This window comes from Rhinolophus sinicus, linkage group LG03, assembly GCF_036562045.2.
Source record: "Rhinolophus sinicus isolate RSC01 linkage group LG03, ASM3656204v1, whole genome shotgun sequence".
Taxonomy (NCBI): Eukaryota; Metazoa; Chordata; class Mammalia; order Chiroptera; family Rhinolophidae; genus Rhinolophus; species Rhinolophus sinicus.
The window spans coordinates 74,666,240-74,688,692 of record NC_133753.1 but is presented as its reverse complement, the minus strand read 5'-3'; the positions used below and the strand labels follow the sequence as shown (position 1 = coordinate 74,688,692).

General features: G+C 37.7%; 1 pseudogene; it reads right to left on the bottom strand.

The window, feature by feature from the left end:
* Positions 1–20,648: 20,648 nt before the first annotated feature.
* On the bottom strand, positions 20,649–21,984 carry LOC109455348 (tubulin alpha-1A chain; annotated as a pseudogene).
* Positions 21,985–22,453: the final 469 nt, after the last annotated feature.

Sequence of the window (22,453 nt, the reverse complement as noted above, 5' to 3'; positions counted from 1 at the left end):
AATATGTCAGCAGTCATATTTTAAAAAAATCAGTTAGATATCACTTAGTTCACTAACATCTGTGAGATGCCAAGATTATCAAAATTTGCTGTGAAGGTATACTGCTGACTCTTTGTAGTAAAAAAAAAAGAAAGAAAGAAAATTAAAAAAAAAATTAAAAATATGCTCTGGTTCTTTATAATTGGTATAGAAGAAAATTGCACAATTAGTTTCTTTTTAGATTTTTATTTTTATTTTTGAATTATAGTTGACATACAATGTTATATTAGTTTCAGGTGTACAACATAATTATTATACATTTATATAACTTATGAAGTGATCACTCCAATAATTCTAGTACCCATCTGACATCATACATAATTATTACGATATTATTGACTACATTCCTTATGATGTACTTTATATCCCCATGACTGTTTTGTAACTACCAATTTGTACTTCCTAATTCCTTTCCCTTTCCCACCCATTCCCCCCAATGACCTCCCCATCTGCCAACCCTCAAAATGTTCTCTGTATCTATGTGTTTGCTTCTGTTTTGTTCGTTTACTTTGTTCTTTAGATTACACATATAAATGAAATCACATGGTATTTGTCCTTCTCTGTCTGATTTACTCCACTGAGCATAACACCCTCTAGATTTTCAAAGACTCACACAAGGGGCACACTTGCAGCATCCAACTCAGATGACCATGGAGACTGAGCTATAGGCCCAGGAGACAGACCAGGAGACATAGCAGCCCTACCTAATACATAGAAATAAACACAGGGAGGCAGCCAAAATAGGGAGACAAAGAAACATGTCCCAAATGAAAGAACAAAACAAAATTCCAGACAAAGAACTAAAAAAAAAAAAAAAAATCGGGGGCGGGGGGCAGGCAATCTACCAGACGTAGAGTTCAAAACACCGAGTATGAGGATGCTCAGTGATCTCAGGGAGAACTTCAACAAAGAGGTAGGAAACAAAAATGGAGATAGAAAACATAAAACAGAAGCCATCAGAAATGAAGAATACAATAACTAATATAAAGAATATATTACAGGGAACCAACAGTAGATTAGATGAAGCAGAGGATCAAATCAGTGATTAAAAAGATAATGTAGCAGAAAACACTCAATCAGAACAGCAAAAAGAAAACAGAATCCAAAAAGTGAGGATAGTTTAAGGGACCTCTGGAAAACATCAAATGTGCCAACATTCGCATCATAGGGGTACCAGAACGAGAGGAGAGACAGCAAGGGATTGAAAACCTATTTAAAAAAATAATGATTGAACTCTTTCCTAACCTGTAGAGAGAAATAGACATACAAGCTCAGAAAGCACAGAGTTCCAAACCCAAGGAAGGCCCGCTGGAACCCTGGGCTGGAGAGCTTCATAAGGGGCCGGGTCCCCTCCCTCCCTCCTCAGGAGGACCTCCACAACTGAGATCTCTCTCCTGATTTTTAATGGTCACACCTGGGTGTGGGACCAGTATGTTCCACATCTCCGCTCCTCCTAACAGTCTCAAGGTGGCTTCTTCTGTATGTCTTCAGTGGTAGGACTTTGGTCCAGCTAGACTTCAGGCAATTCTCAATGGCGGTTTTTCTGTAGTTTAGTTGCAATTTTGATGTGGTAGTGAGAGGAGGCAAGCACAGCTTTTATCTACTCTGCCATCTTGACTGGAAATTCCACTCAAACATTTCCATTTGTCTGAGTTTTGGATTCCTTCCAAACTCTGTCATTATGCTAGGGAAGTTCTGTCATCTAACTATTAATGAAAGGTCGTTGAATATAGATCACCTTGAGTCCTGGTTTAATCAACTAACAAAGCTAACTGTCATAGCCATTTCTAGTTGCTCAAGCTAACACATTAATTTTAGTGTCTTGGATACATGTACCCAGAATAAAACAATTGGTTCAATGCAGTATTATATTCTATTTGTCTTGGCCTAATATTCTTAGAATATATTCCTATTCATATTTTCCCAGTGCCTGTTGATATGAATTGGAGAAATCTTGCAAATATTTTATTGTTTAAGATATCTTTTCCTGGGAAAGATTTTATACTTGCTGCCATTGGGGAATATGTAAGTAGCTTCTAGCTATGGATATGGAAGCAGAGAAGTTATCTTAAAGAGAAGAGTTATCTTCTTGCAAGGCAACTTCCTTGAATGATGTTATTACAGGATCTTCATGCAAGGAAGGGGAGATTAGTCTCTTTGGTCAAGAAAGGAGGTGTATCTTCTACTTGGCCAGGCATCCTCTATATTTCAGATTCTCCATTATCCACCCCAAAATTTTCATTCTAAGTCCCAGGATCTCTACTCTTTTCCTATCAATGTTTTTATTTTCAAATAACACATTTTACAAGGGTCTGAGTTTAACTCATGTTGTTATATGGCATGCCTTCCTAACTAGATTTTTAAATTGGATTTTCAGCCATGCCTTCTTTGCATTAAAATAAGTAAATAAAAACATGATTCTTTTATGTATATTATGGAGAGATTTTGGCCACACTTTGTGCTGGGAGTTTAAAACTCTGAGTTTGTGATTTTTGTTTCTGTAAATTCTCCAGAAGTAGACATCCCACCTCATAGTACTTAAAAATCACCACTACTATCATAACAATTCAATGAAGCATCCAATTGTTCTTGCAAATTATTACCTTCTATAGGAAGTTCATCCCAAGTAATTTCAATGTATAATTTAAGAAATCATCGTTACAATGTGTGCCATACATTATTAGTATGCCGTATTCCTGTGGGACTTACAGCATCCCTGCATTTAAGCTCACCCAACTCAGCAACTCTAAGAATCCAATTTTGGTGACTGTGTTTTGTTGGCCCACTGTTGGTAACAGGTACTGGATAACTTAGGGTCTAATCAGTCAAAGAGATGATGCTTTGTTTTTCAGAAGTGATTCAATATAGGTAACTAGTTGCAAATGTGTTGAGGAGCTGAAAGAACAAAAAAAAGGAAGGTGATGTGATCCAGAGATTAATGCAAGATTCAGCTAATATCCTTAAATATGGGGTAACAAAGGAGAACCATTGGTGTTACAAGGGGTGAGGAACAGCCCTGTGCTATGTGACTTGGAGTACAGAGAGGGCTCAGCACCCAAGGACAGACTAGTCAGTGCTGAAACCGTGGAGCAAATGTTATGAAGTACTTCAAAAGTACTCGCTCACTTCACAAGTACAAAGGCAGTGCTGGAGAAAGTATCTGGGGATTATAAGGGGGTTCTGGGCAGCCAGGTTCTAGAACTATAAGTGGGTGTGTTACCGTGGAACTAGGACTAATGAAGGGACTCTGGCTTCTGGGTGCTGAAAGTACTGAAAGGTGCTCCTGAAAAGTAGACTTAAAAGAGAACAAGTCATTTCTCCCCCTCCCCATCACTGTCCAGTATCCTCCAGTGCCTCTACTGCCAGAATCTGGCTAGAAGTCAGCCAGCAGGAGGGGATCTCAAGTGCCAACACAGGGGATCTCAAGTAGAACACAGAAGGGTGACACAAGACCTGATGAATATTCACACAGATGGATTTGTCTCGCTTTTCTTAGTTTTCCCAATGGCAGGGTAAATGCTATTCTCCCAGGATTTGGAGTGTAGGGCATCTATTTTTATTTATATTAATTTCAATTCTTATTTTAAAGTATCACTCTGATTTGTCTCTTTTCCCCCCACTTTTTACTGTTGTTACGTTAGTCTAACTAAGTCCCCTCCACCTGATACTTGCCTGGTTTTAACCTTCCCAATAGAAATACACTACAAAGATCCGTGAATTTTATCTTCAAATTCTTACTGTTTTTTAACATATTCTGGACTCTGTGCTAAAGAATTATTGATACATTAATCAGAATGTTAGCTACGAATTTGCCTTTTATGGTTTGTTTCATTGTCAAATGGAAATAAGACACGTAGGAGTTCAGGAAAACAAATAAAAAGTCTGAATAAAACAGAGTTGTGTCACTGTCAATTCTAGAACCACAAAGTTCAGAAGATAGAGTTATTACATCAGTGAAACTTATTAGATCAAGGAGTATTTAGCTTCTTTATGGTATGACTGCAATTCTTTATTTATATCCTGCTCCCCCTTCCATACTGTATCTCCCTAGACATTGGTCATAATGGGCTGTCTTTCCTCAGATGTGACCTACTCTCGCATCTGCACAGATCAGGCTGTTTCAACTGTCCCTTTTCTCCCTTCCTTCTAAGCAGATGCTCTTCGTTGAGCCAGGCTCTACTCAGTTGTTCTCACCTTGTAAAACCTTTCTTTCCGTGTTATCTAGTACATTTCCAGAGTACTTGGTTCACACTATTTGTCCGTCACTTATCACATGATGTTGTTATCACTTTAGTACAAAAGTGGCATAATAAAGAAGGTGGATTTTTCTATTGCATCATTTACCAAGTGAGCCTAACCAAACAGGAGTTTCAACGTTGTATTTAATCTTTGATGCTTTCTGTCTCCTCCATTGAATTATAAGCTCTACTCTGAAGGCAAGACATAAATGTCATTCGTATTTCTATTTCGAGCATCTTGTTCAATGCTGGGTACATAGTGGTCTTCAATAAATGCCTAATGTAATTTAATTACATATCCATGGAAGAATGCCAAAGTCACATATTATAATGCTTTTGGATGGTGTGCATATTTCTGATTTTCCTACCTGTTCTGGTCTGACAAGTACCAATTTTCTAACCTTTAAAAACATGTGACAAATATTACTTTAAAAAGTTAATATTCCTTCCTGAGATTATTTAACCATTTCTTGCAGGCATTTAAAATCCTGAAGTAATATTGTTCCAATTTTTATGAACAGGTATTAGTTTTACGTGATTCGTGTCTGTTAGATTTGACCCAATTTTAATCTTATACTCATCATATCGAGAATTTAAGCTGAAAATATTGCAAGCTTCCTTTAGAAAACATGCCTTTCCAGAAAAGGAACTTATATAGTCTCTGTTTGATCATATTCTTGGTTAGATTACAGTACCGTTCTGGGTGGCAGTTATTGTACCTTATATTTAATTTTTTTGAGGAAAGGCTTTGAGATGAGTAGGAGGCATAGTTAAGAATTGCACCAGGGTTTTTTTTTTTTTTTTTAATTTTATTTTATTAAATTTATTGGGGTGACAATTGTTAGTAAAATTACATAGATTTCAGGTGTACAATTCTGTATTACATCATCTATAAATCCCATTGTGTGTTCATCACCCAGAGTCAGTTCTCCTTCCATCACCATATATTCGATCTCCCTTACCCTCATCTCCCACCCCCCACCCTCCACCCCCCTTACCCTCTGGCAACCACTAAACTATTATCTGTGTCTATAAGTTTCTGTTTATCATTTGTTTGTCTTGTTCTTTTGTAGTTTTTGGTTTATATACCACATATCAGTGAAATCACAGGGTTTTCAAACAGCAGCTACAACCATGAAACAAAGGGTGATCTTTGTTCCAACGCTGTGGAATCATGCAGCAGGGCACTTTTCTCAAAGCCATGCTTTGTACACGAGGGCCTCAGTTGTCATCTGTGGGCTCATCTTAGGGTTTTAGGGTATAGACAATTCCAGAAGCTCCACATTGGGTAAGACATTTTGTTGTCCTTGATTTCTGAGTATTTCTGTTCTTAATGTCTAAGGCCATAAAGAGAGAGAAAAAAAAGTACTCGTGAAAGAGAAATGCACTTTATACTTCAACATAGCTGGCGTTAGAGTGTTAAAATATTTCATCTTGTGAAACTAATATGTTATCCTAGTGAACAAATGGACTTTCTGTCTGGGCAAAGGCCCATTTGCCCTTCTGGCAGACTCCACCCTGTACACTGATGGATGTGATGCTAATAGAGTCCAGTTGTCTGTTTCTTACACGCATTTCTTTTCTCTGCATCTTGACACCATATCAGTTTGAGGCAAGCTGCGGCAGGCACATTTCCTAAAAGGATACCCATGTTGAGAAGCAGCAGCTGAAGGCTCTGCCAGTATTAGCCATTAGCAGTAGGGGGAAAAACCTTGTTGTATTCTTGTTTGCTGGAAGGCTACCTACTGGCATTTGAAATGGGTCTCTCCTGTCAATCAGACAAATTATTTTGCAGATCTACTAGGTGTTTAGAGGATACAGGGATAGAATTTTCAGATCTTGAGGAGCTTTTTCAGGAGGCTATCTATGTTCTGTAGCAATATCTGAAAAATAATTGTTTTAAAGAATGGCTCTTCCTTCATCATTGTTGTTGATATACCTATTGTGCCTAGAGATTACAGGAAATGATGTTTTTCAGAGATCTTATTAAAATTGCCACCCTTTTGGAGGGTATTAATGAAAATCTGAATACAGAAATATCTTTACCTTGGTATCCCAGGATATCAAGGTAACCTGAGTTATCAGAACAAAATATAACATTAGAGTTAGGAAAAACTATGACAGCTTGCTTCTTTAATCTTCTAATCACCTTTGCACCTGTATCAATACTTCACATTGTCTCTTACCTGTTTTCTGTTACCTGCCCTCATTGGCAAAAGAGATCTCAGTATTTAGCATGGGCTGAGTGAGAGTAGTGCTCATGAAAACGTATAGATGTACCTTAATATATTAATATTTAAATATGTGAATAGTGTATAGTAAATAGTACTTGTAATGCAAATACCCCTCCCTCTCTAGAACTATTTCAATTGGAGGTATTCAACTTTTATCTCTTTACACTTCTACCTAGAAGCTCCTCTCTATGTTTTATTTATTCCCACTTCTGAATAGGATTTCATCTGAAGAAAGGATTGTGCTACTAAAAATTATTTTTAAAAAACTGGAACTATATGTATTATATGATCCAGAATGAGGTAATGTACCATTCTTCAAAAATCTGTGAATTAAGGAATACCATTTGAATGGTTTATACCAGTGGGAATTATCCTGTGAAAGTCATAGAGTTCTTTGAAGAGTTCATCACCTTTGTTACATTCCTTATGAATGCAATTTCAATTCTGTCAGGGCCATGTCCTCTTGACAATATTTATCCCAACTCCCTGGTCCATGAAGACCTGAATAGTTACTATCTATACACTACAGGTATGTTTTTATAGTTGTTGTGGGCTTTTGAGTTTTTGTTTTTGTTTTGTATTTTGTGATTATAGAAGTAAGGCGTGATAACTTCTGAAAATTTGAGAAAATGGTTCGATGATTTTATATTGTGTTAGCATACCTAATGTAGAACTATATTTCCCAGAATTCCCTTCTCTTTATGGTACAGTTCAAGGTTGACCACAAGGTAAATTTGTGTAGGATTTGGGATACGGTTGAGAAATTGTTATCATTATAATCTAAAGCATGGTTGACAAACTGGCCTGAGTGTCAAATCTAGTCCACTGCCTGTTTTTGTAAATAAGGTTGTATTAGAACATAGCCACACTTGTTTACATACTGTTTATATAAAGAAAAAAAAATTTGCTGACCACTGCTTTTCAAGGACTGTGGCAGCTCCTGCAGGCTAGTTCATCTCATCGATGTGGGGCAGCTGGATCTCCCCCTTCCTGTTCTCTGTGTCCTGAACCCGCCATGTGCACAACCCTATAGAAACCTGCACCAGCTCTATCTATATGTCATCTGTACTATTGGGGTTAGAGATGAGAGAGATATGGTTTGCAGTTTGTCTTTGTGGGTTCTAATTGTCTTCATAAGTTCCAGTTTGTCCTAGATTTTCCATGATGTCTGTCCAGTTTTCTTCTTAACTCCCTTCCTTGTTGATTTACAGTGACTTTAGACTGATACTTAGATGACAAGGCAGAAACTTTTCTCAGACTTTTTTTTTTCCAGTTTCCCTTTGTTTCACTGGTTAGTTTCTTGTCTATGATCATCCAACCATCCCCTTCCTGACTACTATACCTATTATTTACCCAGAAGCCCCCCAACTATTGTGTAGGGTCTAATCCCTATAATAAATCCCTGTTTCCTGCTCCTCATATTTGTTATGCTTTTCTTGATCTAACTCTCAATGTCATTGGTGCTGGGAGTGGGGTGCTACCATTACAAAAACCTAAACTATATGTCTTTGGATTTGGGATTAAGCAGTGGGCCTTCCATTTTCTTAAAAATTTGACTTCTTTGATTTTATCCTTTTTTTTTTCACCTTCAATCTCTGTCTTTCCATTGAATCAATACATTTCTGTGTTCCCTGAAATAGTCAAACTTCTTCAAACACTTTTCCCACAAACTGCATTTTCTTGAATATCTCTTATCACTCATCTCCCCAATATTATATGACTTCTATGACTAACAGTCTATCCAAACTACCCTTGAAAATGCCACCAAGAACCCGAATGTTTACTAATCCAATGGTGTCTTTTCTGTTCTGTGTTGTCTGGGTTGTCTCCTATTGAGTTGTCTAACCACCCACCTGTATTTGTCACACTGACCCTGTCTTCCTTTTTAAAATCTCCTATTTAATTTCCTTATTTATTATCTTCTATTATTGTTGGGATTCTCTTCTCATTTGACATTATATCTCTAGGTAACATAAATTCTCATATATGAAAATACCATCTTTTGATGATTTCTTGACTTGCAAATTTATATCCCCAATTCAGATTGAGTCTCTAAGCACCAGGCTCAAGATCCAGCTGTATTTTAACATCTCCACATGGATGTCCTTAGACATATCAAATTTAACATTTAGCGGGCCTTGAGATAAAGATTGGGGAGCAAATGACTTATTAAGGAATGTTCTCAGGAGAAACCAGTAGTGAGGAAAACAAGGGTATAGTTTCAAGTAAACTCTAATCTCATCCTGGTTCCCCAGGAGCTTTGGACTGTAACTTATCCTGGTTTGAGACTTTTGCACACCATACCACACTATGAGCCACACCAGGAGAGTGGTTAAAACTATCAGGCATCCTTGGTTATAGCAGATTCAATAGCTTAAGTGCAGTCCTTATTATTCTTCAGGAAAGGCTGCAGGCGTGAGACTTCCCAGGAACACCCCAAACTACTAGGAAATGGGTATACTAGAATTGCAGAAATGATTCCATGGTGGGATATCTCTAAGTGGCTTAAAAAATATTGTTATTTTCATAAGAAACGTGTTATTTGTTAACATATAATGTGTTTGTTATGGTTATTTAAACGAATTAATAAGTATATTTTAAAAGAAAATTAAGTAAAATAAAGAATTCAGTTACTTAGTCACACTAGTCACATTTCAAGGACTTCATAGCCACAAATTTCCAGTGGCTACATATTGTACAATGCAAGAATAGCACATAGTAGGCACTCAAAATGTATTTGTATTGATATTAAGGTAATTCCATCTATGCTATTGATTACATTTCTTGTGACACACTGTCTCATAACCATTTATACTAGCTCAAACTGTTCTGTTTAAAAGTAGTCTTCTCCTTTCCCAGTACCCCACCACCAACCTAAAAAAAATAATTACCTACTTTTCAAGTGTCATCTATCAATGAAATGTTTTGACCCTTCCTTGAAAGAATCAATTATTTAATCCTATCTATTCCATTGTACTTCTATGGATGTCCATTTTAGGATTATTTTTCATACTTTATTACATTTCTTTTGCTAGACTTTAGCCTACTTGATGGCAGGACCTGAGTTTTATCTGTCTTTGTATTGTCCATACAATTCTGGCATATAGAAGTTGCTTAGCAAATGCTGTTTAAAGAGAAAAAAAAAAGTAGAAGGATCTCTCTCTCCTTTTTTTATTTTTTGTGTTTTTATGATAGATAGCTATTACTTTTACCACTCATATCTTGGACTCTCAACTAACTTCTTTTGCATACAAACATGCTAATGTCTTTTCTATTTAAAAAATCACATTTATAAAGCTTTCTTGATGTCATTATTAGAGGTTACATGATTGGATATACCAGTTTTTAATCATGTAGATATTTTATGTATAACAATAGTTAATAATATAGACGTCTACAACACTTTATTCATAATTCCAAAAACTTACATGTTTTAAACATCCAAAGGTTTCCTTGTAACTCATCCGGTATAAATGGTAATAAGTCCTGATTTGGTATGCATGAACATGAGACGCTTTATAGTCGCTTGATCTCAGTTTATGTGAATATTCAAATGGTATTTGAGTATTTGTGACATATTACTTTTCTAAAATCGGAAAAGTTCTGAATTCTGACACATTTGGCCTCAAAAGTTTGGGATTGTCTGTGGATCTGTGGATCTTGTGGCTATTTATACATTGCAAATATATAATATGTAGATTTTTTAAGCAGTAATATAAAAACAATGTATCAAAGATAGTTTAGTTTGTTTATTTATAAAAAATCATTCTATGGCTAGTTATTCAAGTTTTAAAACTTCAACAAAAATTCTGTTTGGTACTTAATAAAAGAAACCATTTTCAAGATTTTGAGGGTGTGTAAATCAGGCCATGTCTTATTTTTTTATTCAGATAATGACCAGATGATAATAAGCTTTAGTTTCATTATTTTAAAGAGAAAGAACATACTTTTACAGAGCCAAAGGTGGGTACATAGTCAGAAATTACAGAATACTTCTGGAATTTTCTATGTTTATACTGTTTATATGCAAAGTTGTAGGAAACTTTGTCTTCTGGGTAGACATAGTTCTACCAGCCAGAATACAATTGTCTTGAAGTGATACGGCAGACACTTGACAATTTTGTCACACACACGGGTTCAAACTCCAAAAGCAATATGAAAACTTAAAGTGTGATTTATGCTCAGCGATTGTGAACATCCCTGAATTTGTGACTGCATTTCTAGTAAATAACTCTGCAGTTCTTCAATAACCATAGTTTCATTGAACATAGGAAAATTCAGCAGTGGAAGTGAATGGAGGCTACAGTGGGCATTGGAGCAATCCACATGGACAATTTGAGTGTGAATATACTCACTTCCTAGAACAAATCAGCAATGTTTTTGTATTTTCCCCTGCAGTTTCAAATTCATTGTGTTGAATTACTCTATCGTATCAGTGTATCAGTAAAAAATGCAATCTTATGAATCAGTGGTGAGCCAACAAGCTGGAGATCTCAGAGACATCACTTCTGTTTCCAAAAAGTGCCTGACTTGGGAAGCAGTTCAGTGATTCTCTCTATCAAATTTCAGTGGCTGTGTCAGTTATTAAGCTATTGTTTCACAGCATCAAACCGACCTAGCCATACACAGCTTTGGGAGGAGGGGCTGGGACTCTGTAAACTGCATTTTTGTTTTGCACTTGCCTTCATGTTGCACTTGGCTTATAGGAGGCACTAGAGAGAGACCAGGAAGCTGGAGGACAAAGAAGGGACAGGCTCCTTCCTGTTTATTTTCTGTTACTGATTTTATTTTTGCTTCTGTCATCGTTACTCTAGCAATGCTTCCTCACTCTGGCAGCAAATTTGATTTCTAACGGTAGCAGGTATTTCAGTTTGATGTTTTTCTAAAGTCCCTCAAACTAGCCTCACTGAACCCCTTTAGAGATAGCAGCAACAGCTGGCAGGTGCCCCCTTCTCAAAGTTTGGGTTCTAACTGCACAGGTTCTCTCCTCTGTGTATTAGAGATGCCAGTACCAGCTGGTCAGAGACCCCCTCCTCAAAGCCTCTGCGTCCCCATTCTCAGGTTCCCCTCCTCCTCCAAGCTTCTCACTTACAAATTCTCTCCTCATTCTCTTTCTGTCTAGAGTTTGTAGCTACTTTCTGCTATTAGTATCTCCTTGATACCTTAGTATTCCCTTTTTGACTTTAGAGTTTTCCAATGCCTTGGCTAAAAATTCTTCATTATTAAATCTCACAGTTAAAATAACAGGTATGATTTCTATCTTCTGACTGGACCCCTGCTGATGCAGTGACATAGCCATAGAATTGTACTAAAATGAACTCAAACATGAAACTTTAATCCAGCTTCTTCTAAATACTATTCCTAACTAGTTAATGTCTCAAACAGAATGTACCACCTTCATTATCTTCACCATCACAGCAAGCAGTGAGCCTCATTTGCATGTTCAGAGTATTAATTCTTATGGTAAGGTTCTTCTTGTGAACTTTAATTATCCGTTAAATCCTCTCACCTTTTTTTTATCAATTGTAGATGCTGGGTACAGTAAGTGACACATTTTTCTTGTATTTAGACTTATTAGCTAATGTATGTTAATATAATTAAGAAAAGTTTTTTCCCCTCTAAAATCCCAGATGATCTCCATTTGACCTTGAGGTCACATGCTAAATATTCCCTATATAGAAAAATGTCCAAAAAACCCCAAAAGTGTGTTTTGTGAAGTTTTTATTTGTTTGTTGTTTTGTTTCACTGTTTCAAAATCCTATTGCACTCTGACCTGTGCTTTAAAATAGATAACTAGAAGCTTGCTTTTAGCATTTTCAGTTTTCCTGAGGCATAGGATCAAATTAATACCAGTATCTGTTTCTACATATCATTATTACACTTTTTAATCTGTTCTTAGAATTCCTTAGTGAAGATTTAGGGTGTGGAGGATGGCAGAAACAACATAGAAAACCAATTCCAAAGTCTTTGGTTTTGTGGAAATCAGTTTTTGTAGGCTTTATAGTTCAGCTTCTTTTTTACAAGCTATTCCTAAATATCCCCAAGTGAGAAATAAATCAAAACAAATCTCTTGGATTATTCTTACTGGTACCACATTATGTACAGCAACACCACTTTCCAGTTGGTAAGCATAAGTAAGACAGATCCTACCTGGAGAGTTTACCAGTTTACCGGGACACTACAGAGAAAAACAGAGAAGAGGCTGTTTTGCTTTTGTTTGAAATTACAGCAGCTGTGGTCGTCTTCTTGACTGGTTCCAAATTTAATAAAGCCCAATAAATCTCTAAGGAAATAGCCCTGAGACACTGCTATTGCTTTTATTTTGCTGTTGAGCTCATAGTACAAAGTCTCTCTCTTTTTAACACTCTTTCTGGCTAATTTCAGAGTAGATCATGCCAAATATAAACTCCAAACACTAGCCTAGAAAAGCACAGAGAAAATCACATCTCTGGCAATGGATATCAACTAACAGAAAACGTCCCTTAACACCTAATTCTGACTACTAGCATTTGCAAATCAAGTATCTCTAAGGTTGCTGGTCTGGCTACCCTTTGAGGCTTAAATGCCCCTTTCAAGCCATTGCTTCAAATTCCTGGCTATTGTTTCCTTGTAAATAATTTGAGGGAAAATATCTTATTTTTCTTACAAATTTTTCTTATAAAAGCCTATGTAATTTCTCTGGCCTGCAAAGTGCCTGTTTCACTGGGGTCACTGTCAGAGATTACACACCCAGTGTAACCAGCCGGAAGGAACATACTACTGACGCAAGCAATATATTTTCAATTTTTAATGAGGTGTTACTTGTCCACAACATTATCTCTTTGAGGTTCCAGGCTGTGTGCCAGTGATAAACTGCACAGCTCAACATCTTATCTATTTTTAAATGACCAGTCTTTAGAGGTAAATTCCCTGTTTTCCTCAGTGAATTGATCCAATGTTTGGCCAGCATCAAATGCTTTACAAGTACACACGATGTGATTTGTTTTCTTAGGTGGAATGGAGGATTTAAATATATTTCTGTTTCCTCTTTTGTGCAAAATGTTAAGTTATAAGCACAGCTGAACATGCACAATTGAGGGACATATTGCAATGAGCTAGAGGCTCTTGGGATTTCGGCCTGAGGTGGGGAGCATCTAAACGTGTTATAAATGTAAGCACGTCTGTCTGCTACGTAATCACGTAAAAGGAAGGAGGACCATACTCTATGTTTCAGATTATTTGTAAATAGGTACAAATAACACCACTTCCAGATAGGATGGGATAAATAATATCAAAAGCTAGGCCGGATAAAAACAGCATCTTCTGTGAGGATGGAAGAGAATGAAGACCAGTGTCAAGTGGCTGTTGAATGGAAGAACATAGCTGAGAAGGAAGAAAAACTTGGAGCCACTGGACCTATTCTTTAGAATCAGAGACGAATAAGGAAGTTTCACAGGGATCTGCAAATGTAATGAAAAGGTACTGGGGCACGCAAAGGTTGCCGCAACCAGTTTTGAAATGACTTGTTAAAAGGTGAGTGTATTATTCCTTAGGCATGTATCTGAGATTTGCTGGAAAGCCAAATCAAATTGATAAAACTCCTGGATGACCAGCCGGTTTGGCTGATTTACATAATACTGTGAGAACTTTTCTCATTTATTCCTCTGGCAAATCTGAAGTCCTGTTAGAAAGGTAAAGGTCAGAAGGAGGCAGGCTGTACTTTAATTTCTCTCCTTTTAAAATATTCAGGCTGTGACTTTGGAAAAGAAAAAAAGAATGTTCAGAAGAGCACGAGACATCAGAATTTGATATTCTGGACTATCACTTAGAGTACCCGAACAATGGAATTAGAAAATATTTTCTTTGTTCTTATCAAAATAACTTAAACTAGAATTTGAGGGGAAGACATTAATGAAGAAATATAAGCAGGTAAAACTGTAAAACTTACTATGTGGTTGGCCATAGTTGTATCATAAAATAATAATGAAAGAACAGAGCAGTGTTTCACAGAGGAATTTTAAAAAAGAAAGGAATTCAAGAGCATACTCATAGCTTCAGACAGGTATAATATCAATATACAATCTACATTATAAAGTGTGCTTTAAATTTAATATGCTAAATGCTCTCATAAGATAGATATCACCAAATCTTGGTGTTGGGACCGATGGCCTATAAATATTTAAACAAAATATTTTGCTTAAAAAGTAGATCCAATAAACAGGAAAAGGGGATATGTAAAAAAGAAAAATAAGAAAAATGTCTAGAACAAATTAGAATATAGAAGTCTGATAGAGACATTTGAATAAAAATAAAAGTGGAGAAAATCATGAGGTTAAAATAAACTATAAATTTCGGGGGTAATGATTCTGTTCTTATGTAAAATCTCAGTTGTATTATTCGTAGTAGAAAGATGTCAACACTCATACATTAATTGAAGCCTTATTTTGCTACAAACAAAGTATCTGATAAATTATTGTCTTGCTTAGTCGACAATGTGTTCTTTCTTCAGAGGGCTGAGGGCACAACCAGTAGAACTGACATCCTAGGTTGGTAGAGTCCAGTTGGGCATGGCAGTCGGGGAAGATAATTTGTCTTCTCGAAATCCCCTGCCACAGTGATTCAGATATTCTTTCCCCTCACTTTGAAAACCACTGCTTAGATTACTTCTAATCAACAGGAAGCAATAGATTGTTAAAGGATATGGGGTTATCATATCGGATATGTAAACTACTCTTAGCTTAAATAGTCCTGGAGATTAGGAAAATCGATTTTGAAAAATTTAGCAGAAGACTGGATATACACAATTGAGCAATTGTGTCCTGGTCCTGGCCCTGGGCTGGACACTTACATAATTAAACAAAAATTATTAATAGTTTTTTAAAAGTCACAATTATGCTATCACAGCATATTATTATTATCAAATTACAAAGGAGGGAGAAGAGAATTCAGAGATTAAATCACTTGCTTCAACATTTACAAGGCAGCCAAAGCAAAGCTGTGGTCTGAACTCATCAGTCTAGCTCCAAAGCCCAGGCTTCATGAGCGTGACCTGAAAAACTTGCAAGTCTAACCACCTCTTAAAATGCCTCTACACAAGGCACCTAAATAAATTCTTATAATGGCCCAGGAAATCTCTCGTGAGTTCAGATTTAAAAGGCACAGATGCAAAAGATGTGGGCATTTCAAAGGGTGAAATAATCCCATAAGAGTAAATGTTAGGAAGGCTAAATTTGAAGATTTCCAGAAAGAAACAGGCCTTTATTGATCATGTTCTAAGCATGAGAGATTGTGGGAGAGAGGGAGGGACGGAGGGAGGGAGAAGGAGAGAAATCCACAACCCTCAGGAAAGATCATGTAATACCATCAAATTACAAGGAGGCAAAAACTCTCTCCTCGCCTGACTTCTGTATTCGTTACCGTATTTCCAGGTATAACAATAGTAATCTAGTATGCAAATATTCCACAACTGTAAAAAGTTTGCGTTCCATTTCCCTCTCCTACTGCTAAATCTTTAATAGCATTTGTAATCTCTTCTGTCATCTGAGGTTTTCCAATCTTCATTTACCTTTACAGGTCTCCATTGTGCTCAGTCAGACACAGTTTCTAATTAACTACCTGAGGAAAGTCGCTGTACACCCACAAAGAGATCCACAATTGGCTTAATTAAAACCAAAAAAAAAAAAAAAAAAGAACACTATTAAAATTAAAATTTCATCCTGTGCTTTTGTGCACGTATCCCCTTTTTATATATGGAAAACGCTTGCATTTCGTGATTTTACACACACTGGATATAAATTACAAGTTTTCTCATTCTCAGAATGTGGTCAGTGGAAATGTTCAGTGTATTATTTGCACTAATTACTTTGGCAGTTCCTTATTTCTGTCAAAGTCTTCTTAGCATCCAGCAACCATAGAGGTTGTTGACAAGTCATATTAAAGTCCCAGTTAGTAGGATTAGGGTAGTAGTTGCTGTTATGACAGAAAGTGCTTCCTTCCTGTATAGCACCTTCTCTTCCTTCCTTCCTTCCTTCCTTCCTTCCTTCCTTCCTTCCTTCCTTCCTTCCTTCCTTCCTTCCTTTCTTTCTTTCTTTCTTTCTTTCTTTCTTTTCTTTCCTCTCTCTCTCTCTCCCTCTCTCTCTCTCCCCCCTCCTTCCCTCCCTCCCTCCCTCCCTCCCTCCCTCCCTCCCTCCCTCCCTCCCACCCTTCCTTCCTTCCTTTCTTTCTTTTTTGTCTTCTTTTTATCATTTTCTAATTCAAATGTCTGGAATTAGGAAATGATGGAAGAGCTGCAAGATGACCCCCTCCGCTTGAGCCTAGACCTGCTTCTTTACCTATGTGTGCCAGAAATCAGTCCATTTCTCCAGCAATACATGAGATCTGTGTGTTTCCAGTATAACCGTGTGGACTCCCAAGAGTCTTCTTTCACCTGGTGCATTACAGGGCTGAGATCCTCAAGTGGCAATCTGTACCGTTTCCAGTGGAGCTTTTCTTTCTCTGGCATCTCTATTGGTTGTGGTGTGTGGACCTGGCCTGTACTGACTGGTGAGAAATGATTGTTAAATTTTCAGGAATTTTGTGAGCTGGGGCATGATGTGGGAGCTTAAAATGGGCCGTGGTTGGAGTATTTCCACCACAGAAATGAGCCAATGCTACAAATCAGGGTCCCTTCCACCCGAAGAGTTGGTTGTTAAACATTTTCTGGTGGTAGGCAATGATTTCTTACTATTATACTCAGGGCTTAATTGGAAGGATCATTTGATGACCCAAAGAAGAAATTTCTTTGTTCCTCATTTCTGAAAATAGCCAAGTAGATGCACTAATACAGCTACAAATCTCTTGGGAAAAAAATTCCCTTTCCCCACGCCTCAACTCCCTCCCTCCCTCCATTCTCAGTCCTCATTTTCCAATCGATTACCTTTCAAGTTTGTGCCAGGTCAAAAATGCTTCAAGGTTGCTTCTTTTTGCGGTAATTTTACTAAATGATCATTGCACTCACTATTTGATTTCTACTATGTGCCAAGTATGGAGATTTATAATAAGGCTTTTATGTTAAGGCTGCAGAGAAGTTTTTAAAAGATTAACACACACAATTTAATTCTAGATAGGTACCCAAACTCAGGTTAGGTCAACTCTCTTTTTATCTTCAGTTCTGCTGAGTCATTATAAGAAGGTGAATACTATAGTAAGGGAAATCTTGGTGTCAGAAGACTTGAGCTTGAGTGCTGGACATACCAGGCTGGTTGGGAAGGAGGGGGCTGCAGAACACTTCCTCCTGGCATTTCCTTCTCTGCAGAGGGCGCTCCACTAGAGCAATTGTCCTGATTATTCTTTACCCCCTTGCATACTACTCTCTAGGAGAGGTGCAGTGGCTTATCTTATTCACGATTTTCAAAGTGTCACTTCTTCCTTCTTCTCCTCTATAGGATCCAGTTGCAAAGGAAGGAGTCACTCTGCTATTTCCCCCATGCTGTATATTTTACACGGTGAGAATTCCATCCAGTTTTCTGAGACTGATTAAAAAGAAACAAAAAAAAAACCACCCAAGTCTTTCTAATTTTAGTGTTCTGTATTAGGAAGCCCTTGGTTCTTCTACACCCATTTCATGTTCTTCAGTTTAGCCTTAAACATAAAGATGACATTCCAGTCTATTTCCAGACTCCGTTGTCTCCATTAATGGTTCAGAACTCAGAAAGGAAAAGAGAAGTGTGAATTTTAGGATCTCTTCAAACACCAGAATTAATGTCATCTTGGGAAAGTCACTTAAGTTCTGTTTCTGCATTAGTGACAAAGAGGAAAGTTACCAATGTTGTAGTGTTCCTTGATTTATCAAATATTTATTGAGTGCCTATTGTATTTACTAAGTGCCCAGTGTATGTGAAGCACTGCCCAACATGCTAAGAATATTATGTCTCAGACACTCTAAGGGCAGCTATAGGTATGCAAAACAAGAATTCCTACTTGCATGGCGTTCATATCTAGCAAAGAGCTATAATATAATACTCTAAGTGCCGTAATAGCACCATGAAGAAGAAAGCACCTACCTCTTCCCAAGTGGAATTCAAGGAGAAAAAACATTTTTTTTCTTAAATCACATCCCCCAACAAATATTTTTAGCAAACCCCTTTTTCTTTTAATTCCTGTTCACAGTTTCTGGGAAATATCTTCATGAAATAGAAATGGAAAGAAAAACAGATAAAGAAGCTAGATAACTTACATACTGTCAATGATCCTTGAAAACTCAAGAATCAACCACACTGACATTTATTTGCCACACTATTAATTTGCTAGAGCTGACATAAAAAAGTATCACAGACTCAGTTGCTGAAACAACAGTAATTTATTTCTTCTAATTTTGGAGGCTAGAAGTTCAAGATGAATATACATGCAGGGTTCATTTTTTTTCCTGAAGTCTCTCTCCTTGGCTTGTAGGTGGTGACCTTCTCCCTGTGCCTTCACATGGTCTTCCCTCTGTGCGTGCTTGCATCCTTACGTCCTCTTATCTTCCTAGAAGGACACCTGTCATAGTGAATTAGGGCCTGCCGTAATGACCTCATTTACTTGATTACTTCTTTAGGGACCCTATCTCCAAATGCAATCACATTCTGAGTTACTGGGGATCAGGACTTCAACATATGAATTTTAGGGGTACACAATTCAGTCCATATTAGCCCCTTATATGAAATTTCTCTAGCAATAGTGGGGGATTTAGCCATAATCTTGAGAATCAAGCACTCGGGGCACCCTTTTCCAGATGTCCTTAGCAAGCACGTCTTTTCCTCACCTATAAATTCCATTCTGTATGACCTGCTGGTAATACTGGCCGATTTCAGATGGTTTTTATGTATGGATCTATGATGCAATTACGAAATGGTTAAAAACTGGAGACTTATTAAAATTCTCCTGTATTCATTTATTGGAGAGAAGAATTTCACCTAAAAGACCTCACAGTACATCACATGTTTCTTAATCTTGCTCTTATTTACTTTGTCTCTCTTTCTTATTCGTTATAATACTAAGAATTGCCTCAGGGGAGAAAATGAAGGACTAGAAAACCAAACAAGAAAAATTGAATTCATGAAGCTGTTCTCATCCAGCTCAGTTCTCTGTTTATGTATTTTTTAGAAAATTACAGAAACTGTTAAAAGAGAGTGTTGCAAAAATGGAAAGCTCTTTTCAGATGATTTGCTTTAGGTAACAGACCTGTTTGAATCATATACTTGTGTCTGAAATGATCTATACCTGAGCATAGAGCTTAATACATATTAGAATTCCATTGATTAGAAATCTGTCATGTCTGTGATATACCTGCAGATAGGGGTGGATTTTACCATCAGCCTGTGAAATATGTATTGAATCTAGAACAAAACATCTTTCTGCCTTAGGCCTGGGGCTTCCTTGTCATCCTGACTCTGTTTTATCATATTCTACTTTTCTGCCTTTATTCTCAAAAGTATTTCATCTTTGTTATCCTCTCTCCTTGCATTTTATTTTCCTATTTCATATCTCAATCGATTTCCTTTTGAGGTTCTGGAAAGTTTTTAGGAAAGTAGTTCAGGCAGAAACCCTAAGGAAATAAAAGTGTCCAGATTAAATACACCCAATTTCACGGACAAATGTGACCAAAGCAGCAATTCATTTGGAGACCCATGTAGAATTTCATACTTTACTGGGTGAAAAATCTCTAACAGAAAATATCTTAGATCTAATAAAAATTTAATGATGAGGTTTTTGCTTTTCCTTTATTCTTAATATTATTAAAGTGATAAGTCCTTTGAATTGGGGAACAATCAATCATTGTATGTCTGTTAGTCCAATGAGTTTTTCAAAAAACTTAAATGTTTGTGCCACATTAATTGAGTTGTGAAAAAAAAAAGAGAGAGCAGGAGAGAAAGAAAACAAAAGGCTCTCGCTTTTTTCCTTTCTTCCTTTTCTTTCTTCTTCTTTTTTTTTTTTAAAGATGGGATACTTTATTCAAACCCATCAAAGGAATGGGCCACTTGGGTCTGTAACAAAGCATCATGTTTCAAAGCATAGGCCAGTAATTGTATATGAGAATATATACTGCTGCATACAAATTAACTGATCAGACCACAGCTTTACAATGTTTAAAACAGAATAAGCTTCTGTGTAAAAGCAGCATCTTTTTGACACGTTAACTTCAGTATTCCTCTCCTTCTTCCTCACCCTCTCCTTCAACAGACTCCACACCAACCTCCTCCTAATCCTTCTCAAGGGCAGCCATTTCCTCATGGGCCTCAGAAAACTCTCTTTCCTCCATGCCCTCACCCATGTACCAGTGAACAAAGGCACGTTTGGCGACCATCAGGCCAGACTCATTGTACAGGCCCACCCATGCCTCAGCAATAGGTGTGGTGTTCAGCATGCACACAGCTCGCTGTGCTTCAGCCAGGTCTCCACCAGCTACCAGAGTGGGAGGCTGGTAATTAATGCCAACTTTGAAGCCAGTGGGGCACCAGTCCACACACTGGATAGTACGCTTGGTCTTTTGGTGGCAATGGTGGCATTGACACCTTTGGGAACCACGACACCACAGTGCAACAGGCAGTAAGCCATGTATTTACTGTGGCAAGGGTCCCATTTCACCATCTGGTTGGCTGGTTAAAGCACACATTGGTGATCTCTGCTACACAAAGCTGCTCATGGTAGCTTTCTCAGCAGAGATGACAGGGGCACATGTGGCCAGGGGGAAGTGGATGTGGGGACAGGACCTCGGGCTGGTCTGGAATTTGGTCAGGTCAACATTCAGGGCTCCATCAAATCTGGGGGAAGGAGTGATGGAGGACACAAGGTGACCTGTCAGCCTGTTCAGGTTAGCGTAAGTTGGGTGCTCAATATCGAGGTTTCTACGACAGATGTCATAGATGGTCTCATTGTCAACCATGAAGGCACAATCAGAGTGCTCCAGGGTGGTGTGGGTGGTAAGGATGAAGTTGCAGGGCTTGACTGCAGCGAGGGGCTGGGTAAATGGAGAACTCCAGCTTGGATTTATTGCCCTCATCAACAGAGACACATACCATCAGCAGGGAGGTGAACCCAGAACCAGTTCCCCCGCCAAAGCTGTGGAAAACCAGGAAGCCCTGAAGACCTGAGTGCCGGTTGGCCAGTTTCCGAGTTCGGACCAAGAAAATGTCAGCGATCTCCTTGCCAATGGTGTAGCACGCCCGAACATGGTATTGGCAGCATCTTCCTTACTTGTGATGAGCTGCTCGGGGTGGAAGAGCTGGCATAGGTGCCAGTGTGAACTTCATCAATGACCGTGGGTTCCAGCTCTACAAACATTGCCCTGGGCACATGCTTGCAGCACTTGTCTCACTGAAGAAAGTGTTGAAGGAGTTATCTCCTTCCCCAGTGGACTTGTCACTTGGCATCTAGCCATTGGGCTGGATGCCATTTTCCAGGCAGTAGAGCTCCCAGCAGGCATTGCTGATCTGGACACCAACCTGGCCAATATGCATGGAAATGCACTCACGCATGGTTGCTGCTTTGCGGCTGCAGGACGGATGGTTGAGAGGAAGAGAGGCTTGCTGAGTTTCAACAGCTTTACTCTAGCTGTACAACACAACTAAATTTGGAACTATTAAATTAGTAAAAATAGTTCCCAAGCACATTTATTTTTCTCATTCCCATTCTACATTATTTTGTCTTTCTTATTATGGTCTCTAAAGTGAAAAATCAGTGGTAAACTGGTGAAGACTGTGAGGAATCAAAATGAACTATATACTTATCACTCCTTTTCTTTAGAAAGACATCATCTTTTAACCGCATCAATAATAGTAACAATGAAAGTAATGGTAATAGTTATATTTATATCTAGTATTTATTGTGAATTTATTGCCTACCAGGTACCATGCATTATTGCCTCATTTAAACTTGAAAGTGAGAATGTATTATTATTATTATTATTATTATTATTATTTATTATACTAATTTTACACAAAATCA